This window comes from Lycium barbarum, chromosome 2, assembly GCF_019175385.1.
Source record: "Lycium barbarum isolate Lr01 chromosome 2, ASM1917538v2, whole genome shotgun sequence".
NCBI lineage: Eukaryota > Viridiplantae > Streptophyta > Magnoliopsida > Solanales > Solanaceae > Lycium > Lycium barbarum.
Genome location: NC_083338.1, coordinates 124,526,491 through 124,549,528, shown reverse-complemented (window position 1 = coordinate 124,549,528; position 23,038 = coordinate 124,526,491).

The window sequence follows — 23,038 nt, the reverse complement described above, 5'->3', positions numbered from 1 at the left end:
TTTAATTGAAAGATATTGGAATTAATGACCACATGAGGATCCACCAACGTTATGTTAGAGATAGGATAGAGAATAGTGTTAATGCAACTTCAGATACTATTGACTCATTCTAATTAGTTAGCCGATGATTTTCTATTAGTTGAATATTGAAGTACTTTCTTTTCCATAAACTATAATTCTATATATAATATAAAGTTAGGTAAAAGAAGAGTGATGTGGTACCTCTCTTTGGTCAAGAATCCTATTTATCTTCTTTCTCATTGTGTGACAATTTCTCCTATTTCTTTATTGTATAAGAATAAATATATCAATTATTACTCCATTCATTCATATGCTTTAATGTAAAAACTTAATGGTTTTTATTTCCATTTCTGCCACAACTTTTTATTACCATGACTCCTAAATTACTACTCCCTCTGTCCCACAATAAGTGTCACCTGAGCCAAATTTTTTTATCCCATAATAAGTGTCACCTTAGGAAATCAATGCATATATTGACAAGTTTTTTCCTACTTTGCCCTAAGACAAAAACTGACAAATTTATGTATTCAAGACAAAAAGCACATAGAAACTTGGTATTGTTAGATTCCCAATGTTAAAAGGCTTACTTTTACATGCTCTAATCAAAAGGGAAAAGTAATTTATTTTTATTATATAGGGATAGTTTAGTAAACTTTACATTGCATTATTGATTTCTTAATATGCATGTTTTTTTGCTAAAGTGACACTTATTATGGGACGGAGGGAGTAATAGACATGACTTGATGGTCTTTATTTCCATTACTCTCACAACTTTTTATTACCATTAACTCCCAAGTTACTAATGGCCATGTTGATGACATTATTTGGTATTTCATATTGTGGTCCTATAAATAGAGGAATTGTAAGACTTTGTTGCAAAGAGAAAATGATCACATTAGTCAAGAATGTCACCCGTCTTGAGCATCTAATATTGTAAATTCATAAATTTTATTTTGTGAGACTCTGCCCAAAGTTATCATTTCATTCCATAATTAAAGTAATAATTTTGTTATATTTACTGCAGTATTATATTCATGCTTTAGTTTGGCTTAAAGAGGAAGAAGGTTCTTGAATGGTGATCGACTTGTGGGAGGGAATGTCGACAAGAGCTCAGAAAATTATGCATTGATTTCATACTGTTCCTTTCTATTATTTTATGATTACGGTCATATTTTATTATTTTTCTTAAGTTTTTTTTTCTATATTCTCTCCATGATTTATCTTTTTTTTTTTTTTTTTTTTTTTATATATATATGAATTTCTGATTGTCGTAAGCGTGTAATTTCTTTTGGTTCAAAATAGTAACTTCAGACTTTGTTGGATTCATTTCATATTTGAAGTAGTAATGCTGCTATATTTACTGCAGTATTATATTCATGTTTTAGTTTGACATGAAGAAGAAAAATGTTCTTGAATGGTGATTGGCTTGTGAGAGTTAATGTCAACCAGAGTGCTCGGAAAATTATGCATTGATTTTGCATTTTTCCCTTCTATTTTTTTTTATATTAAGATCGTAAGAATGATGTGCGTTTTGTATTAATTTCTTCTTTATTTTTTTTCATATGTTCTCTCTATGATTTCTCTTTAGTTTGATTTTTGTATGAATTTCTGATTGTCGAAAAGTATGTAATTTCTTTTGGTTGAAAATAGTAACTTATGACTTTGTTAGAAGTCTGCTAACTACTAACCAAACGGTTTTTTTCTATGGGATCAATCATTAGCGGATCCAGGATTTTCACTCGGGAGGTCGAAAAAAACAACAAAAGCTAAATATTAAAAATAATGTTGTCAGCAGGGACCTACGACACTAGAGACAATTTTGAACAACCTGAACCACTAGAGCTACCCTTTTGCATTTGTTTAGGGTGTTCAAAAGCTAATATATGGACATAAATACATAAAATCTACCCTATATATACACTATAATTTTTTGCCGAGGGTGTTCGGGTAAACACCCTGCCACCTACGTAGATCCGCCCCTGGGATCAATTGTAGGTCCGGATATTTATATAGAAATGACCAAATGGGTGTAACTTTTTTTGTTGTATTTTTCTATTTTACATTCTTTTTTATGCAAGGAGAAACTCTTGAAAATAATTTTAAAACTCTGACTTAAATACTCATATATTAAATATATATTAGATAAAGACATTTTTATTTATATAAAAAGGGACATAAATTTTCTTCAAACTTTAACATTTTAAAGAAATCAAGATGATAATTGGATATTTTTATATCTTTTTTTTTAAAAAAAAAATTGACAATTTCTCATACTTCTCTATGTACAAGAAAATATATCAATTACTACTTCTCTATTCATTTATATTCTTTAATGTAAAACTTATTTAATGGTCTTTATTTTCATTACTCCCACAAGTTTTGATTATTATAACCCCTGAATAATTATTAGTCATGTTCATGGCATTATCTGGTATTTCATATTGTAGTCCTATAAATAGAGGCATTGTAAGAATTTATGGCAATTAGATATGATCACACTAATCAAGACTATCACCCTTCTTGAGCATCAGATATTATAAATTCATATTACAAGTATAGTCTATTTATAAAAGTCGGACCATCTGTACGATTTTATGGATATATTCTAACATGTCATATTGCTTGAAATATGAAATTTTCCACCATATTATTGAAAGTACTTTATATTTCGGATGTATGATATTGTGGTCCGGGCCTTCTCCAAGCCTCGCGCATAACATAACTTAGTGCATCGGGCTGCCCTTTATGTATGTATGTATGTATGTATATTGTAAATACCTTTCTATCTATATTATATTTAATAAATTATTGGTGTCTTTTATAACCGCGCGAAGCGCGGACAAATTTACTAGTTAAGATTAATGTCTGGTCAGAAATTTGATGTCCATCATTATCCATGAGGACAACTAGTTTAGTCTACAAACATGTTCTTCTTCGAAGCTTATACACCTTCATGTGGGGAATCCTGGACTTGCTAGACGAAACGTTAGCTAACTTTTGGCGTCTTCAATTATTAATATCGTGGAAAAACAATTCAAAATAAAAAAATATCCCTTTAATAAGCTATATATCACTTGTATGATCCCGGAATTTATCTACTTTTGTATTTTCTTCTTCTTTTAGATTCTGACTCGTGTTGCATGCATATCATATTACATGTTGTACTTGTGCATAACTGATTATGTCGTATATGTGCATCTTATCTAATGCTGATTATGCTTATTATCTGTCAAGATCTTATGTTATCTTTTACAAATTCAATAAGTAAGTATTTCGAGCCAAACCTGTCCACTACCTTATTTGAGACGATCGATAATACTTACCGAGTACCCATTGTTATTATACTCATGCTATACTTGCTGCACTTTTGTGCAGATATCGATCCCTGCACTAGTGGAGCACGTGGGTGGATATAGGAGTTGATTGGAGATTGCCGTGGTGAGATGCTACTTCACAGAACTTCTCTCTATCTCGTTATCATTATTGTTTCCTTCCTTCGAAAAATATTTGTGTTTTGAGACCAGTTATTTTGTTTAGCCTCTCATGACTTATAGCACTATTTCTTGGGGAATTTTATGGTATTTTCACATTTTTATGACTTTAAACCTCATCTTCGATTTATTACTTGCTTTCTAACTCATTATTGACTTTTCAAAACTCAAAGTGGGACTTTGCATACTATTCGGTTGTCTTTATAACGGTCTGGGGTTAGCTGCCATTACAGCTAGGGGTGCTTATCGGTCTATTCAGTTCGATTTTGTAACACCTCGTATTTCCTAACTAAGTGACGTTCATGATCAGAGACTCTGAAACCAAGACGGAAGTGTTAGGATTAGAAAAATTGCCTCAGAACAGTAAAAGTAGACTAGACTAGGTCAGTTATGTCATGTCAGATGTTCAGAGTCGTATAGCCAGTATTGGCTCAGTACTTATTATATTTTCAGACTATTTCCGCATCATGTTTAAACAGTATTTTCGTTAGTATTATGATGACTCATGTTATTCAGACTATTTATGTTTTAAAGTGTATTCCGCATTAGTATATGCCCCATGTTGATTTAGCAAGTCATGTGGTTTGCTCGGTCACATGTACCAAGGCACCGAGTGTCGTGTTACACCCAGGCCATGGTTCGGGGCGTGACAGGTTTATCAATTTTTGATCCTTAACTGTTCGGTTTTCGGTTTAACCAATAAGAAAATGATTCGCTAATTTTTTGTGCTTTCTCTTGTTTCAATTTGTTCATATATATATATACTGTCATCATACATAAAAGTCTGCAAAAATTACAAGACAAAAATTATAGAATGCACTGTAGCAGGAAGCGGTAAACCATCAAATGATAATGGACAAATTGTTTAATGCATTCTAAACAGTGAAAGTACAAATGATAAGTGAATTAAGAGAATAAGCGTGCCTGCAGTAAGAATTTAGAATAGGGTTTGTATTTAAAAATTAAAATTTTAAAGACACTATTATATAATTAGGGATAAAAAGATAATTTTAAGATAAGCATAATTTTAATATAAGCTTATTGGGTTATCAGTTTAACCATTTACTAAATCCTTAAAATAGGAAACCAAACCAATAACCCAATAAAAAAATTTACAAAATCATTTACAAATCGTTAGCCCAATAACTTGATACCGCTAAACCAATAGCGTTTTTATTGATTCGGTTTATCGGTTAAACCGATTTTTGCACACCCCTAATTACGGCTAATTAGTTGGATCGTTATAGTAAATGAGCTGCTTTCTACGCTTGCTCACTTTGCTTCCGTTAGTTGGATCGTTATACTTCTGGTTTAACTCCTATTTAAGTACTTTTACCAACTTAGGACTTAAAAAATTAATCTTACCATATAATTTTCATTGAACGAGCTAGTGTTAATTGGCTCAAAACTTAAGGAAATTATAAATGGTCGGATCACAGTAAGTCAGTAACTACAAGAGAAGTGCGTGCTGCAACTCCAAACTTCATTAGAAGTTTGTGTAATTCTCTCTTAAAATTACAGAGACTACCAATTTCGCATATATATAAAAGTGATACCGACTACTGTTATTTGAGTAACTGACAAGACTAGAACTTGACACTCCGTGAAATTTACCCTAAAGTTGTACTTTCCAGCCCCTGTAGTTCGGGCCCTGCAAATAATGCAATGAAGTTTCAACTCGTTTGCTGTTCAGAAGAGAAACCACTAATAACATCTTTTGGTATACTAAAGATTTATAAACGGGCAATTCGGTGTACGAAGTATTCCGCATTCATATAGAATTTGGGGTCAAGGGAGAGGAATATAAGCAGTTAAGCACCTTACCTTAATGTAAGTATTAACGAGTAATTCTACCTCAAACCTATAAATTAAAAGTACTGAGACAACTTTACCGTTTCAAACAATCGATACTAGAAAGAAGTGCTACAAGAATAAGTGAGTAGTGACTCCATTATGCTGCCTGTGGGGCATCTATATAGTATCATTTGCTTTTAAATATAATTTCCAAAAAATCTTTGAGCATTGATATCTTTATTTTATTTTGGATGGTGGTATTCATAGTACGGGAAGCATTTCTCAAAACGATTGTCACATGACATATTTTTGCCTGGTTCGGCAGTTTTATTGGGATATTTTAATTTGTTTTAAGTAACTCATCTCTCTCTCTCTCAAAGTTAGATTTCCTATCTTCCTGAAAATAGGTTGTGTTATGACTTGAAGCAATTGACAAATAAGTATATATTTTATATTACTTATAATTTTAGATGCTGCAATAATAATATATTAGACATAACGAGGAAGAGAAGGAGATCCAATTCAATAAAGTCAGTCATTCACCATTTTTAAGACAAGCCCATTTTAGTTTTAAAAATTAATTCTTTGTAACTAGTATGCAGTTAGATGACTATTTTCAGAATTCAGTTAGATGAGCATATTACTATGATCTATATTAAAAAATTAGAGATAATTTTATGGACTTCCTCTAAGTTTCCATGTGTAATACTTTTCGTTGTGGTATGAACTATTACACTTGTTCAAGCAAAAAAAATAATATTACACTTGCCTCTTGTATTTTGATTTCCTTTTTGTATTAACCAAACCAGTTGAAGAACATATAAAGCTTATATACATTTCAAATTTATTCTTTTGTATATAATTACTAGATACAATGTTCTTTAGCAGTTTGCACATACCTACTTTAAAGAGAGAGGAAAAAAAATGTTGCTATTATTGCAATACTTAGGCTAATGTTTTTTAAATTTTCTTACATATAAGTAGCATTAGAAAAGGGAAACCATGAAAAGTAATAAAAACCATATTACCAGAAGGGTTGTCTTGATTATGTCAGTGCGCATCCAAAATTTGAAGTTTAGGGATTCCAAACGACTTCAAATTAATATACAATAAGTAATTCAATTTATAGTTAAGTATTTGTAGAAATTTAATGGATTTCATGTATATTTATATAAAATTGAGACAAAAGTTGTTGAATTCAGGTGAACTCATAACTTCTAATCTAGATCTGTTCCGAAAGGGCTTGCCTCTATCCCTTTCTTGATCACAAGTAGCCTAAGGGGTCGTTTGATTACGAGGACAAAAAATTATAATCCAAGATAAATTATGAGATTATTTTGTCCCACATTTAGTAAGCTTTTTAATGAAGCTTGTCACTACCTGTTAAATAGCCCTAGATTTTTCATCACCATCTTGATGCCCTTGCGCGATTGTGATACTGCTGAAACTTACCCCTTTGTGACTACGCTGCCCTGGTCATGATTGCGCTAAACGTTTGACTAAAGTCAACTTGGCCAATACTCTCTTCACGTTCGCAAGGACCCTAATGCAATCACGATGCCCAAGCGGCCAAACCTTCATGGCGGCGGCTCCCCTTCTCGTGATCATGAAAGAGGACATCAGCTTCTGAAAATCTGCAACATCCAAGTGAGTTCAATAGTGTTGAATCACCCTCGAGCCCCTCGATCCCAATTCAAACCCTGCCAACAAGTACCAATAGTATTGATAACTTATACAATGTCACAAATCATGCTTTAAATCATAAAAGCTCAGTAAGAGGGGTTGCTTTCCTTAATTTAGCCTTAAAGCCTTCAAAAACAAGATCGCATCTAAGAACCTTTTGAGTCCTTTGAGTCTCAACCCGAACCATTCGACTAATTCCAAAAACATAATACCAAGCTATCCTAAATATCAAAACACGAGAAGGAATACAAACGCTCAAAACGAAAGTTTGGGTTGTTACAATTCTCTTACCCTTGTCCTGCTAAACTAAAGGAACACATGAAGTTTAAATCTATCCATCGAGACTTTAATGCCTTATCAGTCCATTTGTTGCCTTCTTTCATAACAGGGTCGTTATTCCCTACTAGCATAGAAGCCTCTCCAAGGGTGGGGGCTTGGTAGGTGTTGAGTGTGGGGAGGAGACAACAGATGAGGAATGCCATTTGCAGAACTTGTTTTCCCTACTTCCACTGTGAAAATCATTTTTCTAATTTTAAGGAACTTGTTTTCTTAGAAAAAAAATTAAAATATTTTGAGCAACAAACATTAGAAAATTGGAAAATATTCATATCAAACACACCCTTGGATAGTGATAAGACATACAATTTTAAATTATTGGACATTCAGATTTAGCCTTATTTGTTTGCACTTAATGAAGGTCTCAATCTTAATAATTCAGATTTCAGTCATTGTTTGTTTGTTTTTTGAAGGTCTAAATCTTAATCATTCAGATATTAACCATTTGGAGTGTTTTGGGGTTTTTTTATATTACGACCACTTAATGGGCCTGAGTAGATCTAAATGACTAAGATCTGTAACAAACTCGTAATATGGGTTATTCGCACAAATGCCCCTATTTCGGGGTGGTCTTTAATCTTTGCCCCTCAAATTTGTAGTCTTTAGCACTTTTGGCATGGCATAAACTAAATTTCGGCCGGCATAGTTAACGTTTAGCTTCACCATTTGTATAATAACATTCCATAAGTTATGCCGGACAGGGCAAAACTTTAAACATTCAACATAATCTGGAGAAAATACATTAAAACCCGCCAACGTATAGCCAGATTAATTATGATGCACCCAACCTTTGCGGGCGACCTATTACCCCCCCCCCCCCCCCAGTCTTAATTTTTCAGTATTTTAGTGACCTTTTAGCACTGATCTGGCACTGTGCGTGACTACATAACCAAACAGCACATGAGGGGGCATTTGACTTGTTATTTTTTGCCACGTGCATAAAATATAACGGGAAAAAACCCGCCCCACCCCCTCCCCCTTTATTTTCTCTTCCTTCTTCTTCATTTTCTAATCTTGACTCCATTTTTGCCAAAGCTTGAAGAAAAAAAAAATGAAATCTATGCCATGCATTCTAGTGGTAAGTAATATTTTCTACAAACTCATTATTATTCTCATCTTTTATTTATATGCTATATCTTTCACTTAATTTTTTTTCTAGGGTTAATTTTTTTTCTAGGGTTCTTAATGAAAGAGTTCAAATCGGAGTTGAACAATCTTTGCACTCAAAATGATGATCCAAAGATGAAGCGTCAAGTGCGATGCCAGCACGGAGTATTATTAAAAATGCAGATTTCTTGGTCTCCCAATAATCTCGGAAGAAGATTTTGGACATGCCCATTCTATGGGGTACGATTATAAATATATATTTTTATGTTGCGTGCCTTATTTCTGCCACACATTACAGTGTGCCTAACATGAGTTGAATTTATTTTATAGGCTAAGAAATATAAGTTCTTTGAATGGAGGGATGATCCTATTGATGAAAGGTCTAAGTTTGTTATTCACAAATTGATTAAGAAAATAGAAGAGCAAACAATGGAATTGAAGAAGAAAATGGAAGAGCAAACAGTGGAATTGAAGAAGAAAATGGTGGAAGAAGTTGGTTTGACAAATGAAATGGAAAAAGGAGAGTCTTCTTGCATTGATGGAGATATTGGAAATGACAATAGTGAAATGGCCATCGGTAATGAGAATATCACTACAAATGAAGAGATGAAAGTGTTAAAGGCTGAAGAAGAGATGAAAGTGTCAAAGCTTGAAGAAGAGATGAAAGTGATGAAGCTTGAACAAAAGAAGAGGGGTAGATGCATTACTATTAACAAGTTTTTGTTTTTGTGTTTCTTTGGTGTTGTTCTTTGGTGTTGTCATTTGGTTTATTGGGTGTTTTTGAACAAGCATTACCAATGTCGATTGCCATAGTAGGATTACATGTCTGTATGTTGAAGGATGTTTAAGTGATTGTTATTCACTTTATGTATGTAAGTTGAAGAAGTTTCTTGTCATGGATGTTTAATTAAAAAGTTGTCTTCATTCAACTTGAGAAGAAAAACCATAGATAAAGATAAAGTTCCTAGATATAGATTTCATTGATGATAATTCATAAACTTTACATAATAGGGAGAAACCTAATTTATTTCGATAACTTCCCTCTTGATATTAACAAAGAAGTTACTTTCTCATTATGTTCACAACCATTAAAGCATAAGACGTGTCCCTCCCTTAGAAGGTTTGCATCAATGAAATCCTTCCACCCTTGGCAGAGGCGGGTATGCGCGCCAACCTTATACATCATATTGTATTCACGCTGCTCGTAGAAAACAACAGCTTGTGTAGTTGTGTTTGGAAGAAAATCTTGTATGTTAGAAGGTAGGATCTGCACAAAATACATGAGGCATTATGAATAAGTAAACACATCAATTGAAATAAGTTTGCAAAATAACACTTACAAAGTCATCGTTGTCAACGTATGATTTGGTTAGTTTCTTCTCGAAGTAAATCAGTTCATCTTCACCTAGAGGCATTTTGCTATGAAATGCGTTGTTTGAATGAGAAGGAATGGTGTAGGGATGAGTTGAAATGGATAGCTTAATAGGCTATTTATAGGCTGATGATATTGAATGGTTACAATTCTCATTAGCCTTCCCAACTACCAGTCAATGTACATGAATTCAATTAGATTGAATTGAATCATCCAATGCAGACTGACAGAATTCATTTCAGTCAATGTACCTGAATTCAAGCCGCCACAAAAATCTGCCCATATTTATATGTACACACACGGCACAGTACACACACTGCACATTTAACTTTAGTGCTCAATGTACACACTGCCCAAATCACACCACAGCTAACAGAGCACAAACAATGGACACAAACAAGTATGATTAATAAGTCATTCTAACACTTAATTAAGTAGAAAACATTAAGTCATTGTAACTGATAATTCAAGTCTTCCAAACTGCCAAATTCATACAAAGTGTTTAATATCCAAAAATAACTTAATTCTAGTAATCTAAATAATGGTCATCACTTCCATGGCCTCTTTCCTTTGCTGCTAGTGGCCTTGTTGAGTTTGTCCCTTCTAATCTCATCAAGCATGCTTCTTCAGTAGCATGGTTTGCCTTTGTACCTCATCCCTTGCCGTGCCTTGTGACCAAGGTCTTCTGTGACTTCAGCAGATCTTATAGGCTGACTTGCTTGATGTTTACCACCAAAATTCAGCACTCTACTAGTAGGCATGCCATGCTGCAATAAACAAATTTGAAAATTAGTCACTTCATAACTTCACATACCAATGCCATTGTAAAGAAATTATTAAACTTACATTCAGGGATGTATAACCACTTTCAGCAACAAAGACTCCCATACCAACTGTTTTAGATCTTTTATTTGGGTAAGAAGGGGGATCCTCAGAATCAACTCTTTTGAGAACAGCAGGGGCAGGACTAGCAACAGCCTCTATTACCTTTCTTGGCCTTCCTCTAGGCTTTAGAGTAGCAACTGCAGGTTCTTTCCTTGGCCTTCCTCTAGGCTTTGGAGTAGCAACTGCAGGTTCTTTTCTTGGCTTTCCCCTTGGTCTTGGAGGAGCACTAGGCACATTAGGATCTTTTCTTGGCCTACCCCTTGGTCTTGGAGGAGTTTCAGGTACCACAGGTTCTTTTCATGGTCTCCCCATTGGCCTTGGGACATTGTTTGAAGCAGCAGTTGTTTGAGAAGCAGCATTGGTCTGAGAAGCAGCAAAGGTTTGAGAGGCATCATTAGTTTGAGAGGCAGTACTGGCTTGAGAAGCAGCAAATGTTTGAGAAGCAGTACTGGCTTGAGAAGCAGCAAAAACAGCCCATATTCCCCTCTACAAGTAAAATGAAAAGTCATAAAAATTCAATAGTGCAGTGCAAAGTCAAGAAAATTGTAGGAAGGACATACCCTCTGACAACTTCTTTTATTGTGGTTTTTACCTCCACATTGGCTGCAAGTCATCAGCATGCCTATTCTTGGCATTTTTCCAGATTTCTTTGCTTCACTGGCCTCTTTCCTTCTTGCTTTTGAGGGCCTGCCCGACATTGTTCTGATGATTGGTGGTGCAATAGCGGGATTAGCAGACCTAGGCCACATTGCTATATTTGTCATTGGTTGAATGTAGTGACAATAGGTTTTGAACCAGTTCTTCTTGCTATAGTATTCATGGACATATTCAATAGGTTCATACTTCTTGTACAACAAGGCACAAATGGCATGTGGACATGGTATTCCTTTGAGCTGCCATGACCTACAACTATATTTCTCATTGACAATATCAACAGTGTGTTAATATGGATCATCAAGAATCTCAAACCCATGCTCACCATTAAACACAATAGTATAGTTCATTGACTTCCCCATGTTTTCTTCTAATGTTCTTAATGCCATTGGAGATATTCTTGTGACCCAAGTGTTTGCAAAAGACCTCATCACGCTTATCCTATTTATTACCTTCATCCTAATCTCTTCTAGCATGGTTATGATGGTCTTGTGTCTTGCAGGAAAGATCCAAGCATTAAAGCTCTCAGCCATATTATTGTCAATGATGTCACACTTAGTTTCAGTATTAAAGTATACCTTACAAAAAGTGTGTTCCTTGTAGTAGAGTAAATCCTCAACAATCTTCTCACCACCAAGCAGCTCTAATTTGTCCAAATATCTCCTCAAATCTGCCTCAAATGTGCTTCTAGCACATTTCCAAAAAATCAGCCTCCTTTCAAGGCCTCCCCAATATTTTGACCAGTTTGCAAGGATGTGTCTAGCACATTGCCTTTGCTCCATTTCTGGTAGGAGCTCTTTTATAGTGGCAAGAAGCCCCTGAAAAGGAACAGTTTAGTACCTTCTGCATATAAAATCAGCAAAGTGTAACAACATAAATAATATAAAATCAACAGTTTAGTACCTGCTGCATATCTGAAATGACTGCGTAACCAGTCCCATCGCCTAAGTTCAAGTCTTCAATCAATATTTTCAAAAACCTAGTCCATGTGGTTTTATTCTCATACTCCACAACAGCGCAAGCAATTGGCAACATCTGGTTGTTGCCATCCTTAGCCACAACAACTAGCAGTTGACCCTTGCTACAACCCTTTAAGAAACAACCATCTAACCCAATGCATCTTCTATAACCACTCAAAAATGACATTTTCAAGGCATCAAAACAGATGTAGAAACCTAAGAAGCAAGGCCTACCATCTTCAACAGCTTCTGTAGTAGACACTTTCACCACACAAGTACTTCCTGGATTTGTTTTCAACACTTCATCTCTGTAATCAAGTATTCTTCCAAACTCTTTTTCTTGATCACCCATGATCTCTAGTAAAACCTTAGATCTAGCTCTCTTAACAGTGGACCTGCCAACATGTACACCAAGTTCCTTCCTAATTGCCTCTTGGAGTTTGCAAATTCTGATGTTTGGTTGTTCAGTAATTCTATCTTTGTAGTGGCTGGCTAGGTACTTAGAATTGCACATATAGTTCCTTGTGGTCTGAACACATCTATGTTTAGGATAGTATGTTTTGATTTGAAAATTCTTGGTTGAATTGTCGAGTTTAGCATAAATTAACCAAGGACAACCATCCCTACATGTGACGCTCACCCTTGAAGGCTCATTGACAAACTTATATAACTGAATATGCTTCTGAAGTGAATATCTAGTCACTCTGAAAAATCATACCAAGCTGCCATACTACCTTCTTACATGTAGGGTTAAACCTTATGTATTTACTTTCCCTTCTAGGTTTCAAGGTTACCTCTTCCTCAGCATCATCCTCATCAGATGTACAACTATATGCATTAGAACTAAAGTAAAAGGGTTCATCACCACCTACCCTTCCTTCCAAACCTCTTTCATTAGGTTATGTTTCATCAAATCCTATGTCTTGTTCAAATTCACCTAAAGGTACATCATCAATGTTAGGTTGCCCCTTTTTCTCTCTTCTGGTCCATCTCTTATAAGCCCTCCTTTCAGCCCTAAATGTTCTAACTTCCTCATGTACATCAGATCCATCATCACCATCTGGACCATTAAATACTGCCACATGGTCTGATTCTACATCTGATTCAACATCAGAATCTGTTGATTGAGATTGATTGAGAGTCAACATGGTCACTACTTACTTGCTTTGCATTTTCACCATCTTCAGGTTCAGTTTGTTTGGGTGAATTTTCAGCAGCTTATGTTTGTGGGGTTGAAGAATTAGTGGGAAATTGAGAGACTGAAGTAGTAGTTGCTGCAGTTTCAAGTGGTGTATTTTCAGTGGTTGGGTTCTCATTAGGGTTGCTTTGAGAAACATTTGGTTCACATTGGATACCCTCACCAACTTTATTAAAAACATCACTTTTTGTTTGGTTGTTGGGAACAAAATATTCCAAAGGCAATGGGGGCACATCTGGTTCATCTACCATGTGACAGACATAAATCTCCACAATGTCCCCATCTTTCAAAATTAGGGAAAGGTCAAAAATATCCTTGTCAGTAAGTACATCTACAAGAATGTCACTATTAGGGGGCTTCACCTTAAAACCACAACTTGGACTATATCCTAATTCCTTTATGTAGTCCCTAAGCTCAAAATATGACAACCTATCAACATCAACATCTAAGAATTCTGTACAATTACCACCCTCATATCTTGGCACACCACTACTTAAATTAAATACCCCACCATAAAACCATCTGAACGTAACATAAATAAAATCAGTCATACCTGAAAGTTACAAAGCAACAATACTTAACAAAACCTTAAATTACAAAGCAACAAAACTTCTCACCAACAAGCAACATCAAAGGGAAACATATGATTTTTAACAAAATCAGTAGCAAAAGTTACTCGTTCATTTACCTCATTCTACTAAAAAAAACCCTACATTAACAAACACCCGATTCAAAACCCTAGAATGCAAGAAAATAATTAAATGTGTCAAAACCCTAACAAGCAAACTATATTAGTAGAGAAATACGCTACAAAATACACAAAACGAAAAAATCTAAACCTGCAAAATCACGAATGATAGCCTTCTTCAGCAAAACAAACTTCACCAAACTTGAGAATGCAAAAATGACCCTAGAAATCACTAAGTATTACACGAATTAATGTATGTGGTGGAAGATCGGTTGAAAATTATCAAGGTAAACAGTGTGAAAATCGATGAGAGAGAGAGAGAGGGGGGGGAGTGGAAATGAATTTTGTTTACGTTTAAGGGGGTGAAATGAAAAGGGAGTTAAAAAATAATGCTGATTTGGAAATTTAAAAGGCGCGTGTACAACACGTAAGTTAAAAAATTGGGGGATCACTAAAAATCAGCGCTAAAAGGTCACTAAAATACTGAAAAATTAAGACTGGGGGGAGGGGGGGGGGGGGTAATAGGTCGCCTGCAAAGGTTGGGTGCGTCATAATTAATGTAGCTATACGTTAAGAGGGGTTTTTAATGTATTTTCCCTAGATTTCGCTTGGCATAGTTAGCGTTTAGCTTCGGCATATGAATCATCACATCCACACAAGTTATGCCGGAAAAGTCAAAACTTTCAATACTCAACATAATATGAAAAATACTACACAACTTATGCCGCATAACTTAATTCCTACAAAATTTGTACCGAGCGAGGCAAACGTTTAGTTTGTGAAGAGAAAAATGTTGCAGAACTTATGCCGAACGAAAGCATATCTGGATATTTTTATTATATAAGCAACGAGGGCAAAAATTAAAGACCACATATATGAGGGGGAAAATAAAGACCAATCCGTATTAAGGGCAATCCGTGCAAAATTTTGTCTCAATATCATTAAAATATCTATTCAAAATATCTGCAAAGATGAAGTTCACCAATTCCATTCATTCATCGCTACCGCCATCACTCACCATTAGCAACAACTGCCACCGTCATCCGTCGCTCATCATTGTCAACTACCACGTCCCACCACTCACTACCCACAAGCAATATTTGTCATTAACATGGTATTGCTATATATTTTATCCTCATTATGGATTGTCTTTTGTAATGAGAAAATAGGAAAGGAACAACCATATGCCTAACTCCCTCTTGTATGGCAGAGATAAGGCAACCATATGAAGAAATAGCCTTTAATGGAGAAACAGGACTTGAAATGATGTTATACTATGGCCACGAAAGAACGGGCACTCACCCAATTTCCCCCACCCCATTACTATTCTTTGACAAATCACCAAACGAATATAGGTCTATATTGTTACTCTATTTTTCTTTTAACTAAGCAAAAGGCAAACTTTAAGATTCCTTCCCACTATGTGTACCCTTTAACCCCACCTCCTATAAATTATAATCCACCCCAAAAAGAAGGAACTTCTAAAAAGATACAGATCACATATCTTTAACAAGCCAAACCCCTCGTCTTAGCATTAATAGTAGTCTAGTACCACTTGTAGTTGTAGGCTTTAAATAGGTATATAAAATGAGACCCCTAAGAGCACTTCTCTCAAGGTTTGTAGGCGTTTGGACAATATTTAGTTGAAGTTACTATCCATAAGATTTGTAAACATATTTGTTATATTTGAACATAAAACTTACTTGAAGATTTGTAAATAAAAATCGTTATTGCACTTAAAATACTCCTCAAACCAGTATTTTAATATTTCAATAGTATTTGCCAAATCAATATTTGTCCACGCCTTAGATGTTGACCAGTTGGGCAATTCTACTTACAAGAATGGTTGAATTGTTGAAACTATATCATCCACTCTAAAAAAAAAGTAGCTTATAAGCTGATTTGACCAAAAAATAGTTTATAAGTCAAAAAAATAAGTTGTGTCACCTCAACTTTTTTTTTTTTTGACTTATTCTAAGCACTTTTTTAGCTTATAAACTGATTTGTCAAACACCTAAAAAATAAAAAAAATAGCTTATAAGTTGGTTTGACCGCTTATAAGCTGGTTTGACCGCTTATAAGCCAATCCAAACGGGCTCTATGATAGGTAACATTTTCTTGCATTTAAATTGGAAAAGCACATGTACCAACACAACAACTTGAAAGAGTTTGCCTCAAATCCATTAGATGTCAAGCCATTGATGAGATGTCAAGCCATTGATGTCGGCCTGGTTATTTAGTTATAGTCACATAACCATTATTCGACGTGGCCAATTTATTTTGCCATCATTTCATGTAATTTGATTAAGACTATAGGATTATGAATTTTTCTTTCTTTCTTTCTCTTTCGTCATTTAAATATAACAAACCCAAATGTAAGGAATGTCAAGACACCTGTGGCCATACCACTTGGTGTCATTAAGATTGATTTATCCCAAAAATACTAGCTAATTATAGAGCTATCAAGAACCAAACCACTCTCCTATAATTTATGTTGGGGAATGTTTGAATGAGCTAATGGACTTTTTGTGAGGTAATAAATGGTTCTGGACACAGATATGCTCTTTTGGGCCCAAAGGATTGTACTACTAGAATTTGAAACCAAAATTTTTGGCCCACATAGTTAATTAAAAATGAAAAATAATTATGGCATTTTAGGGGTTGGCAATTTTAGCATTTTTCTATTCAATTAAATCAAGTACAGGATGGACCAGTTGCCAGTTACACCATAACGCCCTTTTAAATAAAGTAATTTTCGTATGTTTAATTTATGTTGCGTAGTTCACCTGGACACAAAGTTTTAGTAAAAAAAGATTAAAATTTATATTTTAAAATATGTCATGACATTTTGTGAATGAAAACTTTAAAAGTAAATTATCTTTCAATATTAAAAATATTATATTTCAAATTAAATTAATAAATATCACATCAAATGAAATAGACGGCGTAAGGCATTATTTTGTAGGCGCAATTATTATTGGAGAAAGCTTTGACCACTCATATTTCAACTTCAGTTTTTCGGCTAGCCCTTTTTGGGCTGCCTATTAACACAAAGGTGCAAACGTATGATTATTTAATGCGCCTAAAAGAAATTTAAAAATGATAAACTTTATCACTTTGGCTTGGAATAGATTAAGTAAGCGTTAGGGCCATGAAAATCGAATATTTTTCACTTTAATTGGTATTTTGGAGTTGAAGTTGGAGTTGTGTTTGCTTATAGTTTTTGTGAAGAATATTTGATTATTTGAATGTATTAAAAGTAAAACAAGTGGGAAAAAAAAGTTAAAATAATTTTTTTTGTGTTTTTCAAATTTCAAATACAACTTCAAATTGTATTTGAAATTTTCATGGCCAAACGATTAATTTTTAAATAAAGTGAAAACGTTTTCCGGAAAAAAATGAAAAATTTGATGGCCAAACGGGTCCCTAAAAGAGTCAAATGCAAGCCTCTCAAAATCAACTGTCTTTTACCTTCTTACCAAAAAAGAGAAATACTTTACAGTTCAACTTTAGCTTTTGACATGTCTGATTTCACTTTGACCAAACATAGCATCAAGGAAGCAAGGGAAAAGTTTGAATTTTTTTTGTTGCTTTCTTGTTTAGAGTGGATTGAGAAAACGTCAAGAATCTACTTTTCTTTGGCAGTTGGTTTTCCTTCATCTTCCTTCTTATTAATTTGAATTTCCTTTCCTTTGTCGTTCCTTTTTTTTTTTTTTTTCCAACCTTTTGACTTAATGAGGAATTTTTGTGAAATATGAAGAATAAGTGGAAGAGAAGTGATGATGTCATCACAAATATTTACTAGAAAATTTGGTCGTTTTAAGACGGGGTGGAGTTACAAGCCTGTTTATGAGTTTGGTAGCTCACAAGTTTAGATTTCATGTGCAACATATTTGAACCCCTTCGTATAAAATATTTATCCGTTTGCTCCATCTTTTCGAACAGTTTTCTCAACCCATATATTCTTTAAACTGACTATTCAAAATTTTGTGTTATATTTTTTAAGTTGATTCTAGTGGAGTTTGAATAGGGAAGTTTGCAAATATATTTTTAGGGCTAGGCATAAATAACCGAAACCCGAATTACCCAACCGAATAGGAAATTTCGGTAATTCGGGATTCGATAATTTGGTATTTGATATGGTATTCGCGAGTAAAATTTTAAAATTACGGGATTCGGTTTTGGGAACGGTACGGGATATTAACATCGTTTGATATTTGGTATTTCCCGAATATCAAACTATTTAAAGGTCCACCCCTGAATCCTAATTATAATCCATATATCTTACACTAAAAGCCCATCAAATATCAACAAACCCTACTAATTAATAGTCAGCACACAAAGAGACTCTAGTCCTTACTAGTTAACTACTTAGTCCCAAAGAGGACAAAGAGCCATCATCTTCTGCTCAATATTAAAGACCTCGTCTGCTCACTACTCAGTCTTCTCACACAGTAATCAATCTTCTGTCCAGTCCCAAAGAGATGATGTACTTTAACTGTTTGACATACTACAATTGGTAGCACTGCACTTTTGCATGACATATTCTGCTTCAAAAGCTATGTACGAAGCATTGAATTGCTTTTTTCACGGAGCATTGGATAATTCATTTTAAAATTAGTAAGTAGATTATTGATCGATTCTATTTTGAATGGTAAATCCCGAATACTGTACCGGAATTTACCGAATCGAAGTTTGATTTACCGAACCGAATCCAACTTTTTTGGCTCGGTATTTGATATCTATTTTCAATTACCGATTACTGAATTACCGAACTCGAAATTTAGAAATACCGAACCGAATACCGAATGCCCACCCCTTATATATTTTGGGAGATGGTTAAGGATTAAATTCCCCTTAAAGTGGGTAGGACTTTATTACTGAGTTTTTAGTCAATATAAACGAAAAACTATGGTCCAGACAATCTTCTATTTTATCCAATAAATGAATCATTTTTCTAGTTTCCAGAATTGATCATATATAGACAAGCAAAGCACCTAAAACACTAACAAGAAAAAGAAAAAAAATGAAAAGAGAAAAGCATGAACCAAAAAAAAGTCACCAACCACCATACAATTTATGAGATATCATGTCCCCATATAAATAATTTCTGTCAACTCACACAACTTTTCACTTTGTTGCTTTGTTTCCAGGTCTTTTATTTATTTCCAAACAGAAGCGTAGATTAATATAAAAGTAAACGAAAAACCAAGTAGGAAAGAAAAACAAGCACAAGAGATCGTGTATATTAGTGCAACAACTTGGAAAAATTAGGTAGAATTGCGGCAGTAAACAAAAATGGGAGACAACTATTAACTGATAATCAAATTAATTACTTATATGTAACTAATTATTCGAACAAAATTTGCCATAGAAAAAACACTTAAATATACAAATTAAACCTATAGAAAATCTGTCACACTTGAGCTGAGATTAATAAGTTTCAAACAAGAATTTGATCAATTTCAAAGCTAAATAAGGAATTTGAGCTAAGTAAGAAGAAGAGCAAACTTTGATTAACAACTTTTTCATTGTACCAAAACTCAAAAGGAATGAAAAAGGAAAGATGTTCTATTATGCTTATCCATAGCCAGCAGATATTGGACTTGATTGGAAAAAAAATGGAAAATATGTAGGGACTAAAGTGTAACAGTCATAATTTCTACTTAAAATTTAAAACCCAATTGGATTAAAGTGTTTCGTTAAAAATATAACTAATTAACTCCCTCAGCTCCAAATTTGTCTTCAACCTTCTTCAAAATTTCCTTGTCCTCAAGGAAATTGGTCTGTATTCTAGAGTAATCTTCACTAGTGGCATGTGGACATGTGGAATGTGCCTTTACTCCTCTGAATAATTCTTCTTTTCAGAATAGCTTCACGTATAACACAATGAGGTTTGGTGGCATGACTTGAGTTGAGAAACATGAGAAAAGTGAGATGCAATTGAACATGGTTAGGCAGAACTAATTTATAAGCTACTGGACCTATTTTCTAAATTATCCGGTATGTTCCATAGTAATTGGCAGCTAATTTTGTAAGGTCAAATCCTCACATATTGAAAGGCCATAGTATGATTGCAGGAGAGATAAGCCAACGCTACTCCTGACGTGATGGCAGATTTATTTTCACGTAGGGTAAAGTCACAGTATGATTGTTGAAGAGATAGACCGATACTTTCCCGCCCGTGTGTGCTGTCAGATCTTCACGTACACATGACCGTAGTGTGATAAGTTCGTTTAGAGAGAAAATATTATTTCTTCAAAGATAACCTAGTTTTAGCTTTAGCTTTTATTAGTAGTTTTAGACTCAACTTTCAGTTTCAGTTTCAACTTATAAATTTTTTGTAGTAATTATGTGAATTGTCTGCTTTACATTTAGTATTTTATTAGGTTTATATATAGCTCGAACTAGTCTTTTCCTCCTCTTAGGTGGTTGTCAACAAGCTTTAAGAGATATCCTTTAGAGGCACTTTGGCCATTTGGGCGTGCTACATCGGGTGACAGGTGTTGAGAATATAGGAGACGAGGTATGTGCCTAGAGGGGGATTTTCTAGATCCAGTTGGTGAGCTCCGTTGACTCATTTCAACGGTAGCTAGACTTATTTCAACTTATATTGGATTCTAGACATTCTGTTATTTTCGAGGAATGCCCCCTAGACTATGTCTTCTGAATTTAGTTTCTTAGAGGCCCATGATTGTCGGTGGATTTAGATTCGCAATAGAATTTGGGCATTTTACATAAATAGCAAACATTTGGGGGTTAATCAAACTGCATAACTAATGTTTCAATATTTACGTTCTGTAGCAAATCAGCCTAGCTCCCACATGTGTATTCAAATTTTTTTTTAGCTGTATTCATGAATACAACAATTGTTTTTCCACTGTATTCATGAAATAACTATCTATATTCATAAATTGGCTTGTTGTATTCATGAATACAACGAGTAAAAACTGAATACATATACACCAATAATTACACAAAAACATCATATTTTTCGGTATGTATACAACAGATACAGGCAAAAAATACAGTATAAAACATTCATACACCAAAAAATTAACAAATATGCCATATTTTCCGGTATGTATACAACAAATACAAGTGAAAAAACATTGTATACACGGTAAATATACAACAAATAAAGCGAAAATCTGGACTTTTTCCAGATCTGACCTGAAAAAATTCCGGCGAACACAGATCTGATCGGAAAAAATTCCGGCGAATACAACGAAAATCTGGACATTTTTTTCCGACGTAGATCTGAGTTTTTTTCTTCTTCTCCGGTATAGATCTTAGTTGTTTTTCTTTTTTGCTTCAAACAATGCTCAGATCCGTCGGTATTCCAGCGAATCCAGATCTGACCGGAAAAAATTCCTGCGAATCCAGATCTGACCGAAAAAAATCCCGCCGGAGAAAGAAAGGGAAAAGGGGAAGGGGCTGGCAGTGACGGTGGTGAAGGGCACGGCATTTCGCCGGAGCTCCGGCGGTCAGTGGTGGCCGGCGGCGGAGCAGTGGGGAGAAGAGGGGGGGGGGGGGGGGGAGAGATGGGAGGAATGGGTCGAGAGTGAATAGTGTGATGAGTATTCTATTTTGTGTGCGTATATATATAGTTACTAAATGTTATTAATACACAAATGTTGCTATGAGAAGTAATTAAGTTAAACTATAGCTACTAAATGTTAATACCCACTATATGTTTGTTATGTCATGTAGTTATTCCATATTATTACATTAAAATCTTTATACAGTTATTAAACATTTTTGAATAATGATTTTATTAAATTTTATTAATATGCTAAGCTTCTAGTATCATTTAATCAGCTACAATAGGGTTCACTTGACGGATATTACAAGTTAGGTGTCAATCACGTCCTACCCCAATTTGGGAGTGTGACAAGTTTGTATCAGAGCGGCCAGATTTAATGGTCTTAGGAAGTTGTGAATCGTATCTTGTAAAATTCTACTTATGGATGTGTAGTACATTATAATGAGGAGGTTATATTATATCATGCGTTAGAGCTAAAAGTTACAGAGTTCTAACAGTTTGCTTCTTTCTCGTTCCACTGTATACCATGGTAAGGACCACATCATTGTTTACTAACACTTAGGGATTGTTTGGTTCACAGTATTAGCATCTCAACACTAACTGTGAGATTAATTTTGTATCATGTTTAGTAGAAGGTATAAATTTATTCTAAGATAAAATTATGTCTTGTATCAAACAAAGTATAAAATGCATTCCAAACTCAAAGATGGGATATCCCATTAATCGTGGGATTATTTTATCCCATCCCCTCGATGAGATAAATTAGTTCCAAGAGATGAGATAAATTAGTTCCAAGATTATAATCCTGAGATAATTTTGTCTACATACCAAACGACCCGTTATACTTTAGACGAACCACCAGCAATCAAATGCTCTGCGACCTCCAAGCCGATTGGGATGCCAGGCTATTAGAAATAGAGAAGGGTAGAGCAGGCAAAAAATCAAAAGTTGAAAAAATTGAAAGATAATCCTCCAATTCATGAAAAAGCAATGGCTATATATAAACCTGTTGGTTGTGAAGAAGCTCTCAAAGACCCAAAGCGGCATAAAAATTTTGAGGAAGAGACGTCAAAGTTTCAGAAAAATAAAATTTACAAGCAAATTAGCAAGCCTGAAGATAAAATGCACATGAAGCAGGACGATAATGCATAATCTTTTGTTGACAAATATTAGGTGCAACAAAATGGAAATTTGAATTCAATTTGCTGCAAGTCCAAAGATAAATTGACTGATAAGTTTACGAAGTCACTTCCGGTTAAAAGTTTCAAGGGAGAAAAGGACCAAAATCATCCATAATGTTTGGG